Genomic DNA, 15,583 nt, shown 5'->3' with positions numbered 1-15,583 from the left:
CATATTAGAGCACATAATTAAATATGTCATTTTGCCGTCAACTACTACTTCGCATATATACTTTTGCTTAATATCTTATCAAAGTACATATGCAAAATACTAGTGTTGATTTTACATACTAATGTACTAATCACCTATTTTGTTCTAAGGAAATTCAATTATTTCTATGGAGCATTCAACCTCAACTATGAGTTGACGAACATTATCGGAATACTTTATCCGCCACAGGCAACAGACCGTCATGCTCGGATAGCTCCGCTAGCCTCCAAATCGGCACAAGATAAGTGCCTTCCTCTTATCTTTTACGCTCTTTCAATTTGAGCTACCGCCATGCCAATACCATGCTTTTACTACTTCTAAAGCATGCTTATAACATATCACACTTGATATATCTTTCCATGCTTCCATAAACTTTTAAACATGCCTACAACATTTCGTAGATTTGGCAACATTTTCTAGGTCTCACATGCTAGATATGCCATGCTTCTTATATCGATCTCAAGCGATCTCTAAGCATATCTACAAGTCCGGCAGATATCCGCCATACAGTACCTTTTGCTAGTTTGTCTATTTGCTCTATGTTTATCATTTTTTTCAACCGCCAAGCGGTAAGGCAACGCCTCATAATGACAATGACCGCCACGCGGCATTGCAGTCAAGTTTCTCCTCTGAGAAATAGCAAAGGGACTAGTTAACACAGCCCACGGCAGCCATTGATCCGGCAGTTAACCCCGACGCTTGGGTACCAAAGATTGGGCTCGCTACCCAACACCCTCTGCTCTGCGCAGCTCCCCTCATCAAACAATTTTCTGACCATCCGGAGGTCTATAGCCAGGAGTGGGGGACTCCTCGCAGGGCCTAGCAGGGGCCCACCCGAAAGGGCAAAAGCGTTCGCTCCAACCAATTCTAGATGGACGACGCACTCGCACTAATTATGCTTCATATACGGCACAAAGTTACGCTTTGGTATCAACCCGCCAGAACACCCTCCTTGACTGGGGACTTCGGGGACTTGTACATACAGCCCGGCATAATTAGCAACGGTCACACTCATGCCTCAGAGCATCACCTCGAGCTTCCCGCTCATGCCTTCCTGGCAACCCACGAGCTTCCGCTCATGCCTTCCCGGCAATCCTCGAGCTTCCCGCTCTTGCCCTCCGGGCAATCCTCGAACTTCCCGCTCACGCCTTCCCGGAATTCCCATGCTTCACATTCATGTCTACTCGACACACCACACGTTAATGGAACATGGAATTTTTCTACCATTTGTCGCCCGCGACAAATCAAATTCTTTTCGCGTTCCATTAATACGAGCGACAACCAAACAAACGCTTACCTTCGCAGCGCTCATACAACTTACATTTATCATATGCAATCCATATGCTCACACGACCATACGCGCTCTCGAGTTTGTACGTCATAATCGATCATACTCGGCGCCATTCGCGTGTATACATCAACATGTATCACGCACCCCATACGTTTATATATGCCAACGCATATCCATACAACTCACATTTGTTGCCCAAAGCAACGAGCATTCTACGTATGCCTGCTTTTTGTCTTTGTTGTGCAGGTTAACGAGTCCCTTCTTGCTTACGGAGTTTGGGGACTTGTAGGGGCTCCGTACCGCCCGGTTAATTATGCTTGGTGACATCATGTGTATAACTCTCCAACCAAGAAGCTCCTCTTACTTGGGGACTTCGGGGACTTGTACATACCTCCAACAATATGGAGTATTTGCTATCTCACCAAGCATAATTAACACCCACTTTGGGACATCCACGAGACATGACAAGGCCCAACCGCGGCATCCATCGTGTAGCCCTATGTTCAAGCTACGCCACGGTATCCGGAAGAGGCAAATCCGTCGCCGGGAAGCCACGTTCCCACCCTTGCCAACATGCCCTCACAACTAGGCATTTCTATACTAGAATAGTTGTTTGCTTGTCCCACATCGAAAACAATGTAAAGGAGAAGCATTCCTTCACTTATAAAAGGAACTCTCCTCCCACTTAGAACAACATCCCATTACACACTTTGTAATCTTGTTAGGCCGCAAGGCTCAACACACTAGTATAGCTTTCGAGTGGACGTAGTCTCCCGCTCATGCGGAGGCGAACCACTATACTTCTTGTGTCTCCCTCTCTCTCTCTCTATCTCTTTACTTATCGTTAATTAGATCCCCACGGATCCAAGCATTAACAAATTATAAGCATGAACGGTTTAAGTTGGACAGATTTGGTTCGTCCATTGATTTAATTTAGTTCAATACCTTAGCGATTATCAAATTGGCTAAAAATTTGCAGAAGTGATCTATAAATTAGGACCTACAAACTGAACGGTCGAAATGCTGAAATGTGATTGAAAAGTGAGTCTCACTGAGGATCCCTTAAAATAGCCAAAAAAAAAATTTCTTAGTGGAAGGCCCTCCACACACACACACACACAGATAGGCATTCAATTAGGAGAGTGAAATTCACACTATCCATTATACAATTCACACTCCATGTTTTCTTATTTAATATCTTAAGTTTTAATGTGATTCGAATCCCAGCTCCATCCCGTGGCCAGCAAATTTGAGGGACCCTTTGGGTTCGTGCGTTTGCGGTGCAGTGGATTAGTCTGGCTTTGCCAGGCTTTCGCCGCAATGTCGGTGCAGGTGTCCTGGCGCTGGGATACCACTGCATGGGTGTGTGAGTTACTAACAACTAACCCGATAAAAAAAAAAAAAAAAGTATCTTAAAAAGGAAACATAAAGTGTAAGATGAAGAGTTTGAATTTCACTCCCCTAATATAATTAACATTCAACTAACTAAATTTAACAAATCCCAAGCTTACGTTTCCTAACTCTAATTTTTCTAAAGAGAATGCATCTTTTTGCTCTGCTAGGGTATTGCCTAGCTGCAAAACTGATCGTGCATGGAATTGGATTCGCCGGCCTCTCGGATCGACGTGTTTGGCATCATCTCCTATGGGGGATCTTGGTTGGCTTCTACCTTCTTTCTCTTCCTTGTAGTGATGGAGTGGAGTGAGGGGTTCATCGAAGCGAGGACAAGTATTGTTGCTGTGTTCTTGCAGCGGCTGCATTGCGCATCTTGATGTGGTGACTTGGATTACTTTGCCTTGCGGGGCTGAAGACGAGACTATGGTGTTCCTGGGTCCCACCGGAGGCTGTCTTGGCGGTTCTTCTCATGGTGGTGGCGGTGGCCTGCGAGTCGCTTTTGACAATTTTGCAAGTTGCTCGGACGTCGGTGGAGGTGCTAGTGCTACCATGTCAGGGTTGCAGAATAGTAGATTTGCAGATTTTGCGGACGTCGGCGACAGTGCAGTTGACCCCACGTCGGGGAAGGGTGGTGGTGCCACCGCAGCTCTTGATCTGAGCAGTGCTGGGATAGGTTCGGGTCTGGATCCTTTTGGTCGATCTAGGCTTCAGGCCATAGTTTTTGGTTTTGGGCTTTGGGCCTTGGTGTTTGGTCACAGGCCTTGGTTTTCAACTCTTGGTGGTATGAGAGTTTTGGTAATGGTGGAGGATACAGTGGTGACTGAGGCTGCCGTAGAGGAAAATACCTCATTGTGTCTGGTTACTGTGGATCCTGGGGATGCCTTCTCTGCATAGGGAGGTCCTGGGTTCCATTGAATAAGTTAGGGTTTTTTATTTTTCTTTTCTTGCCCTAACATTATCTAGATTTTGGTTTTTGGTCCTATCATCATAGTGATTTCATTTGGTTACTATAGGGTAGCCTGCATGGCTTGATATAAACATGGCCCTTTCGGGGTAAGTCAATGTTGTGTAATCACTTATATTCGATTTATGAAAGGCTTGACGTCCTATTTTAAAAAAAAAAAAAAAAAAGAACTAACCAATTTTAGTAAACTCTCAATTTTAGCTCCTTAACTATTTTGGAGAGCATACATGTTTAGCTTTTTATCAATTTTAGCAGCTGCATCAGACTCCTAAATGACTTATGGTTATACATCCTATGATCGAATATATTTAATATTAAAATCAAATCAAATCGAAAAGGTAAATCATGCATCCAAGGTGAAAAATAAAAATGAGGTTTATCAAGCAATTGTAAATCTGACTAATTGCCTCATGGTTTTTAGAGATATTCAACTGACAACTATACAAGGTTCTTCACATTTTGGATAGTACGTGGCTTTTTTTTTTTTTTCTTTTTAAGTGAATACTGAATATCCACATAGATCGGAGTATTTCTATCATATCGACCAGGTGGTTCAACACCTATGTGGTTTAATATGTTTGAAAATCCTAAAAGGTAAATATAATATATAAGGGAAAATTAATGGTCTGTACGGTACCCAACATTTTGCTCCTTATAAATTTCGGCACCTCACGTTTTGAAAATATCAATACGGTACTTGAGGTTCTCAACCTGACCGAAGATAGGTATCGAGAGCCGTTAGCCCCGTTACGGTATCTGCCAGCTGGCAATTTTGAACATAAAATGACCAATTTACCCTTTTTTTTTTTTTTCTTAATTGTTCTTCTTCATATAATTTAAAAAAAGTTTTTTTTTTAATAGAAATGCAAAAGAAGAATTTTCATGGTTCCAGCAGTCTCTAGGCTTCTGTCTTTTCCAAATGGTGATCTTCAGATTTTACCAATCATGAATCCAGTTCTTGTTCCTGAGTTGCTGATAGCGCTAAAAACAAGCGTGTAATTTAACCCTGCAAAATGTAGTTTTCAGTATAGAATAAGTAGGGATCGTTCAAGCCGGGGATTGAAGGTACACCTGTAATTGCAAAAATAAATAAACAATTAATATAAGTATAAAGTATTATTTACAAAAATAAAATAAAGAAAGAAATATATACAAGTAAACACAAATAAGGGGGTTTTAAGATTATAAAATCAAAAATTAAAATAAATAAAATAAAGAAAATGTAAAAACACATATACAAGGGTGGAACGCAAGGAACAAAGATCAAAACCACATCTATATGCATGCGATTCAATTACAATTCCTATAGTTGATTTTCTATGTCATAAGAAAAAAGTTGACCATGTGAAACGTTAATAAGCAAACGATTTCCCATTTTTTACTTTCCTTCAATATTTAATCTAAGTGAAAGCACCTAAATTAAACCTATTGAACATGCAATCATAGTCTAGAAAGCTAGCTAATCAAGAACACATTCAACGCATGAAGAACAAAGAAATGATGTCAACCAAAGTGCACAACCTAGTATGAAAAAGTTCATCTATTTGCAATCCTCCTTAATTGATTTCGACTTTTGTCCAACGCCTTTACTACTTATGATTTAGGTTCACAAAACTATTAGGTGAATTGTTTACCTAAATCTAGCACCAATTACATGCATATATCCTAAGTTGGCCACCAAAGAACACATACATATAAAAGTTTTCTGTAATCCAAAATCAATCAAGCAATCTCACATAAGCAACTTAGAAATCAACATAAAGAAATCACAACTTTATTTCAAAACATATAAACGGGCATTAAACTTTGCCCTTAACGTCATGTTAACTATAATTCATAACTCTACAAATCAAACAAAGGAAAACAAAAGAAATTATGAAATACACCGTGAAAGATGGATGACAAACCTTAAGACGAAGAACTTGAAGATCCTTGAAAGCAAGCAATCTTCTAGGGAGGACACAAGGGTGGATGGCGGCTAGGATCTTGATGTATTGCATGACTTCTTCTCCTCCTTGGATGAGATGCAGAGCTTCTGAAGACTAGAGAATGGAGAGAATTTTTCTGATGTTTATTTTCTGAGGGAGAGAGGTGTTTAGTGGTGTTGTGAATGCTCCTATTTATAGGAGGATGGCAACTTAGTCTCCAAATCTTCATGAATCTTCTATTAATTTCCTAGGAATTATCTGCTCATGCCACACAACTTCGACCAATCACGTAGCGCCACGTTAGCTCTGCTATGTCATCCAACCAATCAGAAGTCTTCAAATTAATTATCACCTTGATTCTAGGGAGAATATTTTTGCCTTAATTGCATGATTATTTTCTGATTTATCTCCTCAATTTTGGCCAAGGATGGAGTGTGGACATCAAGGAATGTATCTGGACCTGTTTTCAACCTTTCTGCTTGTTGTAATCCCTTGAATTTCTCCAAGATAAGTTCAAAATGTCACTTTCCAAAATCTTCTTCTATTTTCATGACAAATCATGTATTTATCCCCCAAAATTACTCCTTTTACCTCCAAGACCCCTATAATATCTAGGGTTCTTCATTTTGCAGAAAATTCCCAAGTATTCTAGAAAAATCTTCAGTTTTGAGTCATCTTGAAGCCACATGGTCTCCTAGTGCCTCCAGGTTTCCTAGCGTCATCAGGATTCCTACTTTGACTGGGATTCCTAGTCGGACCAGGAATACTTCATTTCTTCATTTCAGCTCATTTCTGAATCTCTTGTGCCTTGCCTTTGTCACTTCTAACGTCCCACATCCTTCTCATGTGTCTTTAAGCTCATTTCCTTGTCATTTTCTCCGATGTACCTAGATAATAGAAACTTTTATTAAAATTACTAAAAATGAAAACTTTCTAAAAATAGAAACTTTCCTAAAAAAGAAGGATTTATTTAAGGAAATAACTAAGTAAATATGAGGAAATAACATTTAAAACGTTGCATTAAAATCCTCCTATCAGTTGCAAGATCGGGAACAGATGAATCATGGATCAGGCCTTTATGTTGTGATGAACAACTTGTTCCTGGATGAACCCAAACCGGCGCATTACGTGACGATCTTCATGCGCACTGGTCTGAAAGATCCCGATCAGGTTCCCCAAACTGTTGAGCCGGACAAGTGTGACGGTTGGGGCTGGTACGAGTGGGGCGACCTCCCCAAACCACTGTTTTGGCCTTTGGAGAAGAAGGTGCAGAGTGGATTTAATCCTTTTTCGGATTCCAATATAGGGCAGTAGAGAACTATAATGCTATGTTTGATTCGATGAAGGTTGTAGAAGTTTGTAGCATTTTAAATGCTTCTAAGTTGTAAGGGTTCTATTTCAATGTGATTGCAGATTCTGTGGACTTGTGTTCAAAAAGAAAAAAAATCATCAAAATCCAAACCTCTTCTTATCTTTCTGGGTTTCTTTCCTACTTTGCTTTTCTCGGTTTTCTTCCAAAATTTGATTCCAATATCGTCCCACCTCAACTATAATCAAAGTCCAAGTCTTCATACTCTCATGAAAAGCTGCTTGCTTTACAAGCCCTTTGTGAATGAGCCATGTCTATTCCCAAGGAGCCAGAGCAGGTAATTAAGCAAAGGGGAGGGTCTGTTCTGGGAAAGAGGACCATTCTCAAGAGTGACCACTTCCCTTTGTTATTGGGTTTGTTTTGAATTGTGGAAAGAAGGCTTAGCTGGCTTGATGGGAGATTGCCAGCAACATAAGCTGAACCTAAAAACAAAATCACAAACATTAGAGACCCCCAGTGGCGGATCTAGGATGTATATTTGGGGTGGGCTGATTTTAATTAAGGCTTACTCATAAGAATTTTTTTTACTACTAATAATGCTTCTAAAAATTTTGAGACTAAATTGTAAAGAAATATTAATAGAAATTGATGTAACTAAACAAAAGAAAAGAGTAGAAAATTGGGAAAGAGGAAAAAAAAGGCAATATTAAGAAGGGAAAAATATCATTTTGATCACTCAACTCTGACCTGTTTGACACTTTAATTAGTTATTGACTTTTGAAAAATATCACTTTGGTCACTCAACTTTAGCACCGTTTTACACTTTAGTCACAGTCGTTAAATATTTTGTCTCAAACCGTTAAAATTAGGGATGTTTTGGTCCATTCAATTAAAGCTAAATCTGACAAAATTAAAATTTAATCATTCTTGAATTTATTTCTTGCAATTGCTAGATATTAGAAGGTTTTCAATTGGCCTCCACGACCAAACACAACAATTTCTCCTTCTGGTTTCTTAATCCATTAATAGAGTAGCCCACTAGGATTTATGAAGATATGTCAAGGAAAAATAAGATAGTCTCGTATATGATTAAATCTTATATATCCTAGAATAGGAAGATACGGAGCAAGAGAACTAAGATGTCCATTATCAAGATAGTCTTGGATCTCCTCCTTCCAATTTCCAAAAGACCCATTGGTACCATTTTACTTCGTCTCTACGACATTAGTCAATCATCGGTCTTTGATTCCCAAACTGAGCTCTGACGAAGGTGAATGGCCAAACTGAGCTCTGACGAAGGTGAATGGAAGGAAAGAAGTTGGTGGTTATAGATCCTTTTTTGCAGTTCCGACGTAGTGCTGCAATTCATCTTGACCTACATATTGGAAGCATTAGATTTCATTTCAGTTTCAATCATTAATAATCTACTTCACATAACTCAACTAAACATTACAAGCCATAAGCTTGAAAGCTCAAACCTTGTGAAATACCATTATTCACTCTCAGAGAGACTCATAATTAGATCATTAATCAAACCCAAAGTGGACCTTCTCAACTTCATCACAGACTACAACCAAGTCCTCTAGATTAGGAAAGAGCTATCAAGGCCATCAACGCCTTGGCTGCTTTGGGCAAAAATAAGGAGCAGCTCTTCATCTTACGAGTTTATTTTCCTCTGCTAGGTTGATTAGGGATTGGGTCATTTGGTGCAGAGAGATTATAGATTGAATCTTTTTGGGTTAGGTTTTAGATGTGTAATTCTTCATAATTTTTTGCTAAATTGAATTTGGAAGCTTCTCTATCCATTTGGAAATGGTAATAGTCATATTCTTTATTTTTCTGGGTTTTGTTGTTCTACTTCTACTTAAAACTCTTTTTAAAGTGGGTTGACAAATATATCCCTCTCTATTAGACGTGTGCGGTTCAATTGCCACATTTAAACTGAGTAAACAGACGGAGACATGGGCGTATCTATGTTGGAGGTTGGTTGGGCTATAGCCCAACCCACAATTCATTCAATATTTCAGAGATTATAAGTGGTAGAATCTCACATAGTGGTATTTGGCTTAGTTGGCAGACTGACTTGTTATTTCCCCCACAATCTGGGTTTGAATCCTCTTGAAAGATTTATGCTTGTGTTTTCTTTGCTATTTTGTCATTTTCTTCTCCCCCATTTTCTTCTTTTGTTTTTTTTTCTTTCCCCAATTTTTTCTCCCCTAGTCTTTTTTTTTTTTGTTACAACATTTTTTTATTAGTATTTCTTAATAGGCAAAAATATCATTTTGATGATCAAACTATGTTTTGTTCAACATTTTGGTCATTCAACTTTTAAAAACTTCACTTTGGTCTCTCTGTCTGTTTTCTCCATTTAAATATGGCAATTCAACCTCACACGCCTAATAGAGCAGGATATATTTGTCAACCCACTTTAAAAAGAGTTTTAAGTAGAAGTAGAACAACAAAACCCAGAAAAATAAAGAATATGACTATTACCATTTCCAAATGGATAGAGAAGCTTCCAAATTCAATTTAGCAAAAAATTATGAAGAATTACACATCTAAAACCTGACCCAAAAAGATTCAATCTATAATCTCTCTGCACCAAATGACCCAATCCCTAATCAACCTAGCAGAGGAAAATAAACTCGTAAGATGAAGAGCTGCTCCTTATTTTGCCCAAAGCAGCCACGGCGTTGATGGCCTTGATAGCTCTTTCCTAATCTTGAGGACTTGGTTGTAGTCTGTGATGAAGTTGAGAAGGTCTACTCTGGGTTTGATTAATGATCTAATTATGAGTCTTTCTGAGAGAGAATAATGGTCTTTCACAAGGTTTGAGCTTTCAAGCTTATGGCTTGTAATGTTTAGTTGAGTTATGTGAAGTAGATTATTAATGATTGAAACTGAAATGAAATCTAATGCTTCCAATATGTAGGTCAGGTTGAATTGCAGCACTACGTCAGAACTGCAGAAAAGGATCTATAACCACCAACTTCTTTCCTTCCATTCACCTTTGTTAGAGCTCAGTTTGGGAATCAAAGACCGATGATTGACTAATGTCGTAGAGACGAAGTAAAATGATACCAGTGGGTCTTTTGGAAATTGGAAGGAGGAGATCCAAGACTATCTTGATAATGGGCATCTCAGTTCTCTTGCTCCATATCTTCCTATTCTAGGATATATAAGATTTAATCATATGAGAATATCTTATTTTTCCTTGACATATCTTCATAAATCCGTGTGGGCTGCTCTATTAATGGATTAAGAAGACCAGAGGGAGAAATTGTTGTGTTTGGTCATGGAGGCCAATTGAAAACCTTCAAATATCTAGCGATTGCAAGAAATAAATTCAAGAATGATCAAATTTTAATTTTGTCAGATTTAGCTTTAATTGAATGGACCAAAACATCCCTAATTTTAACGGTTTGAGACAAAATATTTAATGACAGTGACTAAAGTGAAAAACGGTGCTAAAATTGAGTGACCAAAGTGATATTTTTCAAAAGTCAATAACACACAAACAGGTCACAGTTGAGTGATCGAAGTAATATTTTTCCCTTCTTAATATTGTCTATTTTTTTCCTCTTTCCCAATTTTCTACTCTCTTCTTTTGTTTAGTTACATCAATTTATATTAATATTTCTATACAATTTAGTCTCAAAAATCTTAGAAGCATTATTAATTGTAAAAAAAAATTCTCATGAGAAAGCCTTAAAATCAGCCCACCCCAAATATACATCCTAGATCTGCAACTGGACGGAGAGACCAAAGTAATATACGGTAATATACTTGAGTAACCAAAGTGAATTTTTTAAAAGTTGGATGACTAAAGTGTCGAACGAAACATAGTTTGATGACCAAAATGATATTTTTGCCTATTAAGAAATACTAATAAAAAATGTTGTGGGGAAAGAAAAAAAACAAAAGAAGAAAATGCATCAGGGGAGGAAAAAAAATGACAAAACAGCAAAGAAAACACAAGCATAAATCTTTCAAGGAGATTCGAACCCAAGTTATGGGGGAAATAACAAGTCAGTTTGCCAACTGACCCAAATACCACTATGTGAGATTCTACCACTTATAGTCTCTGAAATATTGAATGAATTGTGGGTTGGGCAATAGTATTGCCCAACCATCCTCCTACATAGATACGCCCCTGGAGACCCTCCTCCTCTATAGTCTCTAAAGCTTCTACCCCTTCTATGTTTTCTATTATTCTTTGCCTGTTTCTGACCCCCAAAAGTTTCTTGTCATGGAACCACAAAAAGACCCCCAACCCCTAATCAATGGATTCTTAAGGAAACTCACAGAAAACGTGTATAACACACTACAAGAAATCATGTAATCAGCGAGGAAAGTATTTGCGAGGATCGATAATTCCTCGCTCAAAGTTACAATTTCCGAGGAATAAATAGTCGTCGTCTAGTTAAAAATCAGCGAGGAAAAATTCCTCACAAATTCTCATAGTTTGCGAGGAAGTTTATAATTCTTTGGTTATGAAGAGGTAGACTATGGCGCCAGAATTATACCCAAAAAATACTTGCAAATTATTTTAAAATTTGTCCCAATCCATTGGGCGGGAGAAGATGGCGCTAATTTTTTTTGGTGAGAAGATGGCGCCTAAAATATAGAATCCTAAAAACACATTAAAGTACCTACTAATATATATGAATGTATATGAACCATGTTGGCAACTCTTCTCCCAGCTTTTGTCGAAAAAAAAGAAAAAAAAACTCTTCTCCCGGCTCCTCTTCTCTGCCTCCCTCTCTCTCATCTCTTCCACGGCTCTACCCACCTCCACCCACTGCTCTCGCCCAACATCTCCAAGCTTTGTTTCGACAGAAAATTTGAACCTCTTGTATTGGTTTAAAGGAGGACAGAGAAACTAGATCTGTGTTTCTCTCTCTCCTCCGACACCCACTTCCGGTCACCACCGTGACTCACCTCCACCACCAAGGACTTCACCGACCTCCGACGAGTTCAACGCAGCCTCCTTGACATCTGGCAGCAATCCACGCGCCCGCGCCGGGGCCGGCGAGGCCAAGATCTGATTTGGGCACCCATAGCGCCCTCCCATCGTCTCCGCCTCCCTCCCTGACCTCAAATCCACCGTCCATTTCCTCACCTCCATGGGCTTCTCTACCCCCGAATTTCGCCGCCTCGTCGGCATGTGCCCCGAAATCCCCCCCTGGTTCTCCGATCTCAACCGCGTCATAAACCGACGACCCGGATTGCTCGCCTCCAGCGTTAAGCACCGCATATACTGGAAGTATCAGATTATAATTAAGGTTGTGAAGATATTGGACATTGCTATTTTAATTAAATGTGTTGAATATTGGCTTGTTTTGAATTCAATCGATTTATTGTGGTTTGTGGTTTTGAATTTGCAGGATAGTTTTGTAGGAATAAAGCTACAATATAGCAGGAGGTGGTTTTCTTGTGGGATAAAGTTTGTATTATTATGCTTTGTGGGTATCAGATTTCTCTGAACGTTCATTGAAAACAACTCCAGAGGATTCTGCATTTGTTGAACGGAATTGGATTTTGATGCCCAGATTCAGAACTCAAATGTGGTGTGTAAAGAATCCAACTTTTTTTTTTTTTTGGTTGGTTGCAAGTCAATGTTATTGGATCTGAAATATGGAGGGTTATGCCAATATAAATAGATGGACATGAATCTTGATAGAGCTTGTTAATGCTTTGCTTTTGTTAAACTGTTTGGTTTGTTGCATAAAGTTTGGTGTTCATTTTAGTTACAGAAATGTGGTTTATTTACAGACAAGGTTGATTGCCCTATGAGTACAACTATTTACTTCTTGCTGCCAGCTAGGAATGTTGCAAGCCTTCATTGCATACTGTGTGCAGAAACATGGCATTTCTACCTGGGAGAACCTCTTATGGTACGTTCTATATAATTATGGCTTATAACTGAAATATTGAAATTTGAAGTAGTTGCATTCATTGGCTATAACCCCTTTACCACACCGACATAGCTAGGAGATGATTGTATTACTTGAGGGATTATGGTACACATATATGATTGAGATTTGTAAGTATAGACAATTGGGGCAATGTATGCATAAACAAATGTACAATGGAGCTTTGCCAATATTGTTAGAAAGCCTGAAAATCAAGGATAACAGCTTTGCTTGCAGAGCCAAAATGCAGTTGTGTATTTTCAGCTGCAATACTTAATATGGATTTGACATTGGAAATTTGAATTAGAGACAAATAGCATTGGAAATTTTATACTTACTAATGATATAAATTTTTTGGATGTTTATTGGCTATATAGTCATCTCCTATAGTCATCTCCTTTCATTTTGCTATAGGAGACAACGAAGAAGAGGATGATATGTTAGGGCAAAGCTCAAGAGGCATCACAGAGTACTCCTCGAGTCATACAAGTAACTTTGAATGACAAGCTTTGTACGAGGATTAATGATATAGAAGACATCGATACCTTGATTTTCATGGATCACCACTTGGGAAGTATCTTTTGTACATGTAATTAAGCAACTAAATATCTTCCAAGATATTTTTGTTTTTGCAATTGAGGAACTATGTATGTATATTATAACTAAGCTTTATTTAATACAAGTCCGACAGTGTTATTGATCAATTGTTTAGTTGTCTTATATCAGTGGTTTATCTTCAAACAAGTGAAATAAAAGTTGACTAAAAGAAAAAAAAAAACAAAAGATTTGTGAAATGAGCAACAATGGCCTCACATATTCTTAAATGTGAGGATACAAGGGCCTCATAAATATTAGTTTGAGAGGAATATACATTCCTTGTAATTTTTAATTTGCAAGGAATATGCATTCCTCACAATTTTTAATTTGCAAGGAATATGCATTCCTCGCAATTTTTCATTTGTGAGGAAACCACAAGTCCTCGCATATAGTAATCCGTGAGGGGGTATAAGCGAGGAAAATTTGCGATAACTCAATTTCCTCGCTGATGATTATCAGTGAGGAATCTAGACTTTTTGTGAGGAATTTCATTCGTCACATTTTCCGTTTTCTCTTGTAGTGACAGCATATACCAGAAGCAACTGGAAATGAGTATTATCTGAGAGAGAGAGAGAGAGAGAGAGAGAGAGAGAGAGAGAGAGAGAGAGAGAGAGAGAGAGAGAGAGAGAGAGAGAGAGAGAGAGAGAGAGAGAGAGAGAGAGAGAGAGAGAGAGAGAGAGAGAGTTGGCAGACGCCGTAACTAAGCTAACGGCTCTGGGTACCTATCTTCGGTCAGGTTGAGAACCTCAGGTACCGTATTGATATTTTCAAAATGTGAAGTACCGAAATTTATATTGAGCAAAATGTCAGGTATCGTACGGACCATTTTCCCAATACATAATAACTAACATACACATTAGCTTGTGTATATTGGTAAGGGCAACTATTACAAAGGTGGCTATAACTTGCTACAATTTTCAATGTCCTAGTTTCGTTCAAACCAGCACAAAATATTCCCTTGATAATGCCATCGAGTCTGTTTCCAGCTACAATGAGACGCAATATGACATTACCATAAGCATATACATGGTAAATACCAGTGTTCTAAAACTCAGCCGCCTACCGCCGCCTAGGCTCTCCGACTCGATTAATGCCAAATCGGCGGGATTGGGCGGGATTGACTTGGGTGGCCTCCTAGGCTCCTGGGAAGCCGACTACGTGCCTGGGCGGTGAGGGCTTGACGGGGGATGGTGGCGTCGTGAGTGGTAGGGTCAGGATCTAGAGGAGGAGGGATTTCTTAGTATTTCCACTCAGCTCGAAGGAGAGGCGCTTAGTAAGGTCCTCGGAGTAATAACGGCGGAGGTGTTGCAGCCGAAGCTCGTGAAGGCTTTGCAGAGGTGGATGGCATCATTGTTGGATGAGGTCTAGAGAGAGTCGCCATTGTTGTTGGCTTGTTTGCAGATAAGAATGAAAAATCAAAGAAAATATTTGAGTGGGTGGAGTAAGGAAAAAAGTCAAGGAAGTTTATCTCATATCGAGGCACGTGGGATGAATGGTTAATAACTTAATATACATCCAGAAGGTTCAGGGCACGTGGGATGAAGTTGGGCAGTAACACACTTCTTTGTTTTTAATAGATGGAGACAATAACACACTCCCTATATATTCTTGGGTTAATTACATATGAGTGCATATTTGAATTTTTTTTAGCCATAAGGCCACCAACTAATTTTTTTTCCTCATAAGGCCACTAGATTAAAAATGGTGTTATATTTTGAATATAAAAACCAACATATTGACATAAATGCCAATATATTAAAAATGGTGTTATATTTTGAATATAAAAACCAACATATTTACATAAATACCACAAGAGTAAAAAGTCAGCAATCATTCTCTCTCTCCTCTCCGGCGAGGTCTCCGGCCAACTTCAGGCAAGTCTCGGCCAACTTCCGGTAGGTCTCTAACCGACCTCCGACCAACTTCCGGCGAATTCCGGCGACTACAAAAGCTACTGTCACTAACACTAAAAACTACTGTTGCTAGCAATAAAAGCTACTTTCATGAGAATTCCGGCAATCTCCAGCGAGGTCACAAAAGCTACTATCACTAGCGATAAAAGTTACTGTCGCTAGCAACAAAAGCTACTGTCACCAGCAACAAAAGCTACTGTCACTAACAAAAGCTACGCTGGTGAGATTTCCG

At 39.0% G+C, this 15,583-nt stretch overlaps 1 long non-coding RNA gene across 1 annotated transcript; it reads left to right on the top strand.

Annotated features, from left to right (window-relative positions):
* The first annotated feature begins 11,605 nt into the window (after window positions 1-11,605).
* Window positions 11,606-13,545, top strand: LOC133727334 (uncharacterized). Its single transcript, XR_009855124.1, has 4 exons — window positions 11,606-12,211; window positions 12,314-12,496; window positions 12,702-12,823; window positions 13,256-13,545. It is a non-coding gene; the product is annotated as an uncharacterized LOC133727334 (long non-coding RNA).
* The last annotated feature ends 2,038 nt before the right edge of the window (window positions 13,546-15,583 follow it).

This window comes from Rosa rugosa, chromosome 1 (genome assembly GCF_958449725.1).
Source record: "Rosa rugosa chromosome 1, drRosRugo1.1, whole genome shotgun sequence".
Taxonomy (NCBI): Eukaryota; Viridiplantae; Streptophyta; class Magnoliopsida; order Rosales; family Rosaceae; genus Rosa; species Rosa rugosa.
This window is presented reverse-complemented; position numbering and strand designations above follow the sequence as displayed.